Here is an 11,080-nt window from a genome sequence, read left to right as displayed (position 1 = left end):
CCTCAAAACCCATAAATTGTGTTAATTTATTGTGGTGAATACCTAGAATTGTGTTTTTTTTGTTATTCATGTCATAGTTGTAGGTTGACATTATAAGGTAGTATGTGTTTGTGTAATTTTTTTTTAACTAAACCTACATACATTTTCCTTTTTATCTGATGCGTAATTTACATCATACAAATATTACATATAGATATATGCCATATTTGTTAATTATCATTCTAAGCATTTTTTTAGGAACTTAGGTTATATGATGTTATTATCATGTCTATTTAACTTTGTTTGTCATGGTGATCATGTTAGACTTACAAAGAGATATATGTTGGGAAGGTTTGACGTGCACACCCATAGATCTAATGTATGCACATTATGCTAACATTATAAGCCAAATCTGGTATGTATTGTTCTCATCATTATGTATGAACCAGCATTTTATGTTGTGTTATTACAATGCCATGACTTGAAAAGTACTTTATGCTTCCAAAAAGTGGAATCTTACAACCTGAGGATTATAGATGCAATATGAAATATCAATATTGTTTTCTACTAAATAACATCACATTATTTTCTAGATGTGTTATATAGCTTTCTTTGGGCTTATATTGAAAGTGTAAATTTTCATGAAGTTAATTGGATTTTGTGTTGTACTCCTAGGGATTGGCTTATATGATCATTGTTAAAATCTATTACATGCTCGAGTATTGTGCATTAATTGAGAAATTTGGGCCCTGGGAAGGAATAAACTGTGGAAGGTGCTTTAAGATACTTTGTTTTCTCTATAGTCTTTTTCGGAAAAAGTTATGGTGAGGCTTCAATTTTCAAACTCTCATTATTGTGCTAATCCAAGTGATAGTAAAAGAGATTTTTGTTTTCCAATGTATTAGGAAAGTACATGAGGTTGTAGTTAAATTTGACCTTAATGAGAAAGGCCAAGCATTGAGATTCAAGCTATTATTTAATGATTAGTTATTGTGGTGGTCTTCAATCTTGTTGCACGAAGGAAAGGTGTTCATGGAAATGCATGTTTCTCGATTTAGATTTTCTAAAGGAGTTATCAATTCCATTCATGAAATTTTTCATTTTCCTACTAAACAAGGTGCCTTGGATAAAATTGAAAGCAAGGTTTATGGTGCTAACCCATTCTAATTAATGATATTATTCCTAATTCTTTATTGATGACCTTTGGCTTCTAGGACCATAAAATTTGGTGGAAACATTAATGGAACAAGACTGAAGCTTTTAAAAAAATTCAACCTATTGATGGCTATAGATTGCAATGCCTTGGCCATCCTTAATGGCCAATTGAATAAGGTCTAAAGATGAAGTTTAAGTAAGACTTACTTGTTTAATCTTTGTATTGTTTGGAAGATAATTGTGGGATCTAAGAAGATTTTTTTACATAACTCTTATTTTGGGTGGTTTAGTTATTGGTAGTGCTTTGATGTACATGGATATTCTTTTGCATAAATGTCCTCATTATGGTAGCCCTAAAAATCACGAACACCTCTTTTAGTAAAACCTTTATGCTAAGTCTCCATAATAATGGCTTACTAAGTTTTGCACCCATCTCCTCCTTTTCTCCACTATATAGAAGATCGCCCTTTTAGGAGATATACATCCTTGATATACCGAGTTATGTGCAATATAATAACATATTAGAATTGAAGTTTTTTTACCAATTGACAAAGGGATATGAAAATATCTTCAATTTAAGTACACCTTGCTAAGAGTTTTCCATTGTATGATAGCTTACTAATTTTAGTTAATTGAGATGTGTTAATTATTTTTCAACTCTATATGCTTGAATTGGGTTTGACGCGCTTGTGCCAACTCTTGTATCACTAATGACACCTTGCACCATAAGAAGGGAACCATGTATTACCTTTCCATCTCACTTGACCCATTCTAGGGAGTCCCAACAATCAGAAAGTAAGGTTGTTTGTAAGTAAGGAGAGAGTCACCACAATTAGACCCCTCCTCCCAAGCAGTGAATTGACAAGTTGTAATGCTTATCTTAACAAATTTAAGAGTAAAGAAGCCTATGAAGCCTACACTAGGGAATGATGGAGGATCCTTGTTCTTCCTTATCTTAGAACACAATTCTTTCTAAGTAAAATGAAGATCACTACAATTAGCCCCTCCTCCTTCCTAGCGCTAAACTAATAAATTTGTAATACTTACCTTAACAAATTTAAGAATAAAGAAAACTTCAAAACCTACTCAAGGGAACGATGGATGGGTATTGATCTTCTCTATCTAACGTTGAGCAAAGATGGATGGCCATCACCTTATGAAACCCAGAGCCCACGATCAATGGAAGGCATATTACACGAGTGGCTCAATTTATGCCTATTAATGATGAAATTAAGAGATGCTTTGTTAAAAAAACGAGTTTAATGATGAAATCAATTTGGAGGTGTTTGTCGAAAAAGAAATGAAAACATTAGAATATCCCACATCTAAGGGGCAAAAACTAAAAAGTACGACGAAGATTACTAGGACGAGGAAGAAAGGGTTACGAAGCATCTTTGCGCTTGGGGCAATGACGCAGCTAGTGAGGCAAAACCGAGGCGCGTCAATTGCTGGTTGAAAACTATTTCCAACCCCCCTCGTCGGCCTGGGCCACGCCCTGGCCTTCGAGAATTTTTGGAGGGCCCGCCTTTGGCTCGGGCCCTAACAATTCAAAATTTCACAATTCTTGGTTCGCTGTTTCAAACCTACGTACTCCTGGACGTTACAGAATTTTTTCGAGGTCTCACCTTTGTCTCAGGCACTGAATACGCATTTGAGGTTCTCACCACTTCTTGTCGTTGTCACATTTGAGCTTCAGTCCTGCGATGGCTGAAAACAGAGGTTCCGGAAAATAGAATTCCAATATGATAAGCATCGTGGGTAAGCCTTCGCAGATCGATCGGAGCCAGCAACTTCAGCTGTGAAGATCTTGCCGTATAACCCAACTTGGCTGGGCACGGAAATAAGCTCTGCGTAAACCACTGCATAGGTACAGGTAGCCCCCAGAAATTCGGTAGCAGCGCATGGATACAGTAGATCAGCAGTACTGTTGACCGTATATTGATTTTATTTAGCTATATTTCTATGTTACATTGCCACTGTTTAAACGACCTTATTAAAATGGTTCTAAAATTACATGGAAATCATTCGCATTACAGTTATTATATTAGGTAGTGGGTCATATATATATATCTATCTATCGTTGTCCTTCTGCACATGCCATTTTTAATCTGAATCAACTGGTAAGTTAATGAGGTTGTCGAAATTTAGTAATGCATTATCTGGTAGGTTAATGAGGTTGTCGAAATTGAGGTTGTCGAAATTTAGTAATGCATTATCTGGTAGGTTAATGAGGTTGTCGAAATTTAGTAATGCATTATCAGTGAATATGTTTTGTTTTTGTGTGCTGTTTTTTATTGAATATTTCTTAATAGGTAGGTGTTTTTATTTAGAAATAGATAAATAATTATTAGATAGATGATAGAGATTATATTTACAATGAATATTCTTATTCTATTTGGAAATAGATAAATAATTACGAGATGGATGGTAGAGGTTATATCTCCCATGAATGTTCTTAGTAATAGTCATATATTACAGATTGATATTTGTTATGTCTTTTTGGTTTTTTTAATTACACTTGTAAAATACAAAAATTGTCATATGAACTTGACATATGGGTTTTTTTGGGCATGTGGTATTAATAAGTCATGATATTGGGACAAAACCTATATACAGGTTAAAAATCTCAATCGTAAAGTGAGAGTGATCTCCATGGTTAAGAATCTTGTTACATTTTTATTTTTCAATGTATATATGTTTAACTCATATATATATATATATTTTTCTCGAAAAAAAATCGCAATTTTATTGGACCTGTAAACAAGGAACAAAATCACATTTTGTAGATGTCATTAGGGATTTGATCATGTTAGTCTTTCAACTAATACACATAATAATAAAAAACTGTAAAAATTACATAATTTCGTCAGAGCTAAGTGTGATAATAATCACTTAACTTCCCCCTTTTGCCTTTTTTTTTTTTTTTTTTCTTCCTGAACTTTTTGCCAAACCCCATGATCAGGATTAGTTGTTACTATTTCCAATTGATTTCCAACTTTCTGCAAAGGGACTTCTTTATCTAAATCTGAGCTCTTGGATACATGGGTTTTCTTTATATCCTCGGTCCCTTTTTAATGAGTGTTTCCTCTTTTTGCTGCACTGATGCTTTGATTTCTGCTATTTTTGTACCCTTTGGATATGAGTAACGGTTCTTGATTGATCCACAACTCCTTTGTCTGCTTGGTTGCCATGTTCTGCCCATGCATCCATATTTTGAGTATTTTCCATGGTCTTTTCTTCTTGTTCTTCATAACTGTCAGGTACCTGCCATCCCTTTGGCTTATAGACCTGCCCCTTTTTATTTTTTGGGATCTTTTTAGCTTGTGGGAAAGTGTTCTGCAAGTATCTTGTTTCAAAACAGATTCAGGATCTAAATGTTGTATTCTCATAATCTAAGACCTGGGTCCACTAAAAATTTTCATGTTTTAAGTGGATGCAATTAAGTAGGCCTTTGCTATGGTCTATCTCCACAGAACTTCTGGAAAATGTAAATATGCTTTTTTTTATTCAGTCATAGTCCATTTTCTTGAATTTTCCAAGAGTATTTCCAATATCTTCTAAGACCTTATGGTGCCAAAAAGGGAGAGAGAGATTTGGTAATCTCACCCATACCAACATTGTAGTGACACTGTGCTTGTAGCGTCAAATTCTGGGAACCATGGGGTACTAAAAAGCCTAGCTCTACCCCAAAGCCATGACCCATCATTTAGGAAGTCTTGCTCCATCTCTTTTTGCGTGTCAATTGTACTATGAAGAAACCCTTGGTACATAAGGAGAGATCACAGAAATCTTCAGATCTCTGCCAAAAGCCATTAAACCTGCATATTAACACCTTAGATTGTAGATTAGAGAAAAACAATTTTACCTTTGGGGGTTTCAAATCCATAGCTAGTGCTTTTCTTTGCTTGTTCGATTATGTAAGGTCCTGACATATTTTAGATCTGATCAGTGGGAGCAGAAACCTTCCCTTTCACTACATCCTTGAACGAGGCTGGTCCATTAGGGTTTCTAATTCCTAGAGCTCCACCCCTCATCCTCAGATTTAATATTATGGTGGAGTTCCTTTCAATGCTATAATCATTTATTTGAATCACATCTTGCAACAATTTCCCCTCAAAAAATCAAACTTTTTAAAAACACTTGTATACGTAGGTTGTTTTGTATGGTTTGCTTCAAATTTTCCACTAGATCTGAACCCAAATCCAACATATGGAAGTCTTCTCATTGAAGTTTTTAAAGAAAAGCTGGAGTTTTTTCTTCTCTTCATGTCTATCGACTAGATCTGGGATGAAGAGACAAAAGGGTATCCTTATAGCCAAAACTTATGAATTAAACATGTATGAGAAGGAATCATGCCATAACCTTGACAGGGATGTACTCCCCTTCCTTCTCAATCTTGGCAAGCCGCTACCACCAATGTAGATTTGAGAAGACTCCTGCAACCATAGATCCATAACAATGCATCCCCATCGTATTCCAAGAGAAACCTTTGATCAGAGTCATCCCATATACATGGAGGCCTTCGTCGTTTTGTACCAGTCAAATGGAAAATCCATAGCCAAACTCCCTATCGCATCCAACTACTTTGCAACCACATGTCAACCAAATGTAGGTTTTAACCCCATACAGAAATTACCTGCATACGAATTCTAAAACACATAAAATAAACAATGTGAGAGCATAACATATAACACACATATACACAAAGATTTTCCCCTGGATCCCAAAATTGAGACTACCAACTTGATTTTTCATTATGTTCCTTTCAATGTTACAATACATATTTATACATGCCGAAGCATCCAATACCATGGATCGAAAACCATCACGTCCAAAACCATATGCGAAAATCATGCACAAAACCATAGGTAGGTCCGCACAACCTAATATAGGGTCCAAAAAAAATAAATTTTTTGAGGCGCTGCCCCAAACCCCGTAGAATGGGGCTACCGCCCCCCCGTGACCCCCCCACTGCGCAATCGATGCAATGAAGGGGGGGCTCTGCCACCCCTCTAACCCCGTGGTTCACTACGTGGGCTAGTCATGGAAAGAATATAACACAACAAAACATTCTCCCACTTGTTGTTTTCTTTCCACAGGGGGCCATAGGAGAGCTTAGTCATTTATCCAGCCCTGCAACGCCCATTGTTTCTCTACACCAAGAGAACTTCTCAAAGCTCACAAATTTTGTCAATGCGTCTGCAATATTCTTCAAAGTGTCCACCTTTACCAGCAACACCTTTTTGTCTTCTATCATATCTCTCACAAAGTGATATTGAACATCAATGTGCTTTGTCTTTGAATGATATGCAGGGTTCTTTGCCAAGAAAATTGCACTTTGGCTGTCACAGTCTATCCTTATAGCTCCCTGTACTAACCCCATACTTGAACACAATCTCTGCAACCAAAATGCTTCCTTGCTTGCATGAGTGGTTGCCATGCATTCTGCCTCTGTAATTGATAGTGCCACTACAGATTGTTTCTTACTCATCCAACTGACTGCACCTCCAAATAGGTTAAACACATACCCACTTGTAGATCTTCTTTGATCCAGATCTATAACCCAGTCTACATCAACAAAGCCAAGAATATCCAACACTCTGTCCAATCCTGATCTTCCTTGGTAGCACAAACCATAAACACTAGTGCCACACAAATAACTGAAAACCTGCTTCACTGTTGTTTAGTGCTCCTTCCCTGGTTTTGACATAAACCTACTCAATACTCCCACTGCATGTGCAATGTCTGGTCTAGTACAGACCATCGCATACATCAGGTTACCGACTGCACTTGCATATGGAACACGGGACATGTCCTCTAACTCTTCTTGTGTCTTGGGACACTGTTCAACGGATAACTTTATACCTACAGGAGTAGGAACCTTCACCAGTTTACTATCCTTCATATTAAAACTCTGCAATATTGTCTCGACATACTTCCTCTGGTTTAGCTAGAGCTTCCTCTTTGTCCAATATCTTTTAATTTCCATGCCCAAAATATAGTTTGCAACACCAAGATCTTTCATGTCGAATTTGGAGGACAAATGGATCTTCAAATCCTGGATAATTTCTTTGCCATTTCCAACCAGCAACATATCATCCACATACAAAACCAGATAAATAACATGGTCACCAATTAATTTAAAATACACACAGTGATCTACTTTGCTTTTGGTGAAGCCAAGTCCCCGTATAAATGTATCAAATTTCTGATACCACATCCTTGGTGACTGTTTTAACCCATTTCTTTCTTACCCTTCACTACAAAACCTTTAGGTTGCTTCATGTAGATCTCCTCTTCTAGATCCCCATGAAGAAATGTTGTCTTCACATCCATCTGTTCTACCTCAAAATCAAAAGCAACAACAAAAGATAAAAGTAATATAATAGAAGTTACCTTGGCAACATGAGAAAAAATATCACCAAAATCAATTCCCGACACTTGGGAATAACTTTTTTCTACCAACCAAGCTTTGTATTTCTCCACCTTTCCTTTTGCATTTGTCTTCTTCTTGAACACCCATTTTCTACCAATGGGTTTCCTTCTAGCCGGCAACTCCACCAGATCCCAAGCCTCATTTTTGTGCAAAGATGCCATTCATCAACCATGGCCTCTTTCTAGAGTTTACCATCTTCTGAATCTACTGCTTCCTTCACAGTTCTGGGATAATCATCAGTAATAGATAAAGCAAAATTTGAACAAAATGCACATGGACTGTACCTTTCTCGCTGCCTTTTTTTTCGAACTGATCTTCTCTCACTCGGAGTTTGTGGCTCTTCATCTTCTGATTCCTCCTCTATTGTAGAATCTAATTCTTCTTCCTTAAGCTCAAACTCTATCTTTTCAGGTTCCTTTGGTTCGACTTTATGTTTAATAACATCTTTCACCTCTCCAAACACCACATCTCAGCTCTACACAACCTTCCTTGTTACTAGGTTCCAAAGCTTATAACCTTTTAAACCATCCTTATACCCAATAAAGATGCACTTTTCAGATTTACTATCCAACTTGGTTCTTTTCTCCTTTGGAACATGTATATATGCATCACATCCAAATACCCTCAGATGTGAAAGAGAAGGTTTCTTACCAGTCCATACCTCTTGTGGAGTCTTATCTTCCAATGCTAATGAAGGTGATCTGTTGACCAGGTAACATGCAGTCTCCACTGCCTCTGCCCATAATTCTTGTCCTAACCCAGCACCACTGAGCATGCTTCTTACCCTTTCCATCAATGTCTTGTTCATTCTTTCTGCAACTCCATTTTGCTGAGGTGTATATGGAGTAGTCTTCCGCCGTGCTATACCACACTTCTTACAGAATTCTTCAAATTCCTTACTGCAAAACTCTCCACCGTTATTTGTCCTCAACACCTTTATCTTCTTCTCCGTCTGGTTTTCCACCAGAGCGTTAAATTCTTTAAACCTGTCAAAGACTTTAGATTTCTTCTTAAAGAAATATATCCATGTATTCCTTGAGAAGTCATCTATAAATGATACATAGTACACAAAATTACCCAGTGATGGAACCTTCACAGGTCCAAACACATCACTGTGCACAATCTCTAATATATGTTTCACCCTCTTACCACTAGAGGGGAAACTCACCCGATTCTGCTTCCCATATACACAATTTTCACAGAAATCAAAATCCAGAGAACTATTACTCATACCTTCTACCATACCTTTACTATGAAGTATTTGAAGGCCCTTCTCTCCAATATGTCCAAGCCTTCGATGCCACAACATGGTCTTCTCTCCAGAGACTACTAGATTTTCTACTCCACTTTCAGGAACCACAAAACTGTTGCACCCATCAACAACAGTGCTACCTTGCAGCTTGTATAGAGTTCCAATCCGAACTCCCCGCATCAATACCAGTGCTCCCCGGACTATTTTGCAGGTATCCTTCTCGAACACTGTTTTTACACCTGCATCATCCAGCTTGCTTACAGAAATTAGATTTCTGGTCAATGCAGGGATATGCAGAACACCCAGAAATGTTCCAACCCTTCCACCTTGCAACTTCAACTTTACTTTTCTGCGACCAATGATTCTAGCCTTCCTATCATCCCCTAATAAGACATCATCACCATTGTATTTCTCATACTCGCAGAACCACTCTTTATGGGGAGTGAAGTGAAAGGATGCACCTGAGTCAATCAACCATGCCTCATGATCTACATGTGTACTTGAAGAAGCCAAGTACACATCCCCACTTTCATCTGAAGTGGTTTTTACCTCTACAAAAGGAGCATCATCAAATGCCTTTCCTTTGTCAGGAGCTTTAGATTTACAGTCCCTTTTGTAGTGCCTTTCCTTTCCGCATTTCCACAACCACCTTTACAGGTTTTCCTGGAGATTTAGATCTCCCTCTAGATTTATATCTCCCACTCGATGACTTATTTTTGTTTCTCTTCTAGGACCGTCCTCGTACAAACAAGGCATCACCATTCTGACTCTCCATATTTTTCCGTCTCATCTCCTCCGTTAGCAAGGATGAGACTATTTCATCAAACTGCAAGGTAGTGGCATTGCTACCTATTGCAATAACCAGACTATCCCACGAATTTGGTAGAGAACACAACAAACTGATGCATTTATCTTCAACTGTAATTTTAATATCAACAGATAATAACTGACTTACCACAGTATTAAATGCGTTCAGATGCTCTGTCATCGAGTCTCCATCTTTCATCCTCAGGTTATATAGCTTTTTCCGTAGGAACAGTTTATTCACCAGAGACTTAGATTGGTACAAAGTCCCTAACTTGTCCCACAAAGCCTTCGCTGTAGCTTCCCCTGATACATTCAACAATACTGAATTTGAGACACACAATCGTATTGTGCTCTTTGCCTTCCGATCCAACTTATTCCATTCTTCATTGGACACTCTCGTTGGTTTAGTACCCGGATCTACAGTGATCCACTGATCTTTATCCACCAACAGATCCTCCATCTTGAGTTTCCACAACTCAAAACTCAGACCATTAAATTTCTCGATCTCTATCTTTCTACTACTTGCCATCTACTTTCACTCCCAGAATCGATCTCGCAGATCTCCCACTGAACAGGGTCTACCACAGGCCTGAGCGAAACCCCTCAGCAATAAAGGCGTCCCCTTGAAGCCAAAACAACTCTAATACCAAATGTAGGTTTTAACCCCGTACAGAAATTACCTGCGTACGAATTCTAAAACACGGAAAATAAACAATGCGAGAGCATAACACATAAAACACATATACACAGAGATTTTTCCCTGGATCCCAAAACCGGGACTACTAGCTTGATTTTTCATTATGTTCCTTTCAATGTTACAATACATATTTATACATGCCAAATAATCCAATACCATGGACTGAAAACCATCGCATCCAAAACCATGGACCGAAAACTATGCACAAAATCATAGGTAGGTATGCCCAACCTAATATAGGGTCAAAAAAAAAATCCAGGGCAGCCCCGTAGAGTGGGGCTACCTGGCCCCCTCAAACTCCCTGGACAAGGGGGGTTGCCGCCCCCCCACTACGCAATCGGTGCAACAAAGGGGGGGTTCTGGCCCCCCTCTAACCCCCTGGTTCACTACGTGGGCTAGTCGTGGAAAGAATATAACACAACCCAACAATACCCAAACTTATGAATTAAACATGTATGAGAAGGAATCATGCATGTTGACAAGGATGTACTCCCCTTCCTTCCCAATCTTGGCAAGCCACTACCACCAACGTAGATTTGAGAAGACTCCCGCAACCATAGATCCATAACAATGCATCCCCACCATATTCCAAGAAAAAACTTTGATCAGAGTCATCCCATATACATGGAGGCCTTCGTCGTTTTGTACCAGTCAAATGGAAAATCCATAGCCAAACTCCCTATCGCATCCAACTACTTTGCAACCATATGTCGACCATTGGCTTGCAATAATCTTAGCTCCACACCTCCAATCC

At 38.1% G+C, this 11,080-nt stretch overlaps 1 non-coding gene across 1 annotated transcript; it reads left to right on the top strand.

Annotated features, from left to right (window-relative positions):
- Positions 1–2,524: 2,524 nt before the first annotated feature.
- On the top strand, positions 2,525–2,672 carry LOC149232214 (U4 spliceosomal RNA). The gene has a single exon (XR_016248528.1). It is a non-coding gene; the product is annotated as a U4 spliceosomal RNA (small nuclear RNA).
- Positions 2,673–11,080: the final 8,408 nt, after the last annotated feature.

Source organism: Pinus tabuliformis, chromosome J (genome assembly GCF_031772625.1).
Source record: "Pinus tabuliformis cultivar Carrire ecotype Pingquan chromosome J, CPIR1, whole genome shotgun sequence".
NCBI lineage: Eukaryota > Viridiplantae > Streptophyta > Pinopsida > Pinales > Pinaceae > Pinus > Pinus tabuliformis.
This window is presented reverse-complemented; position numbering and strand designations above follow the sequence as displayed.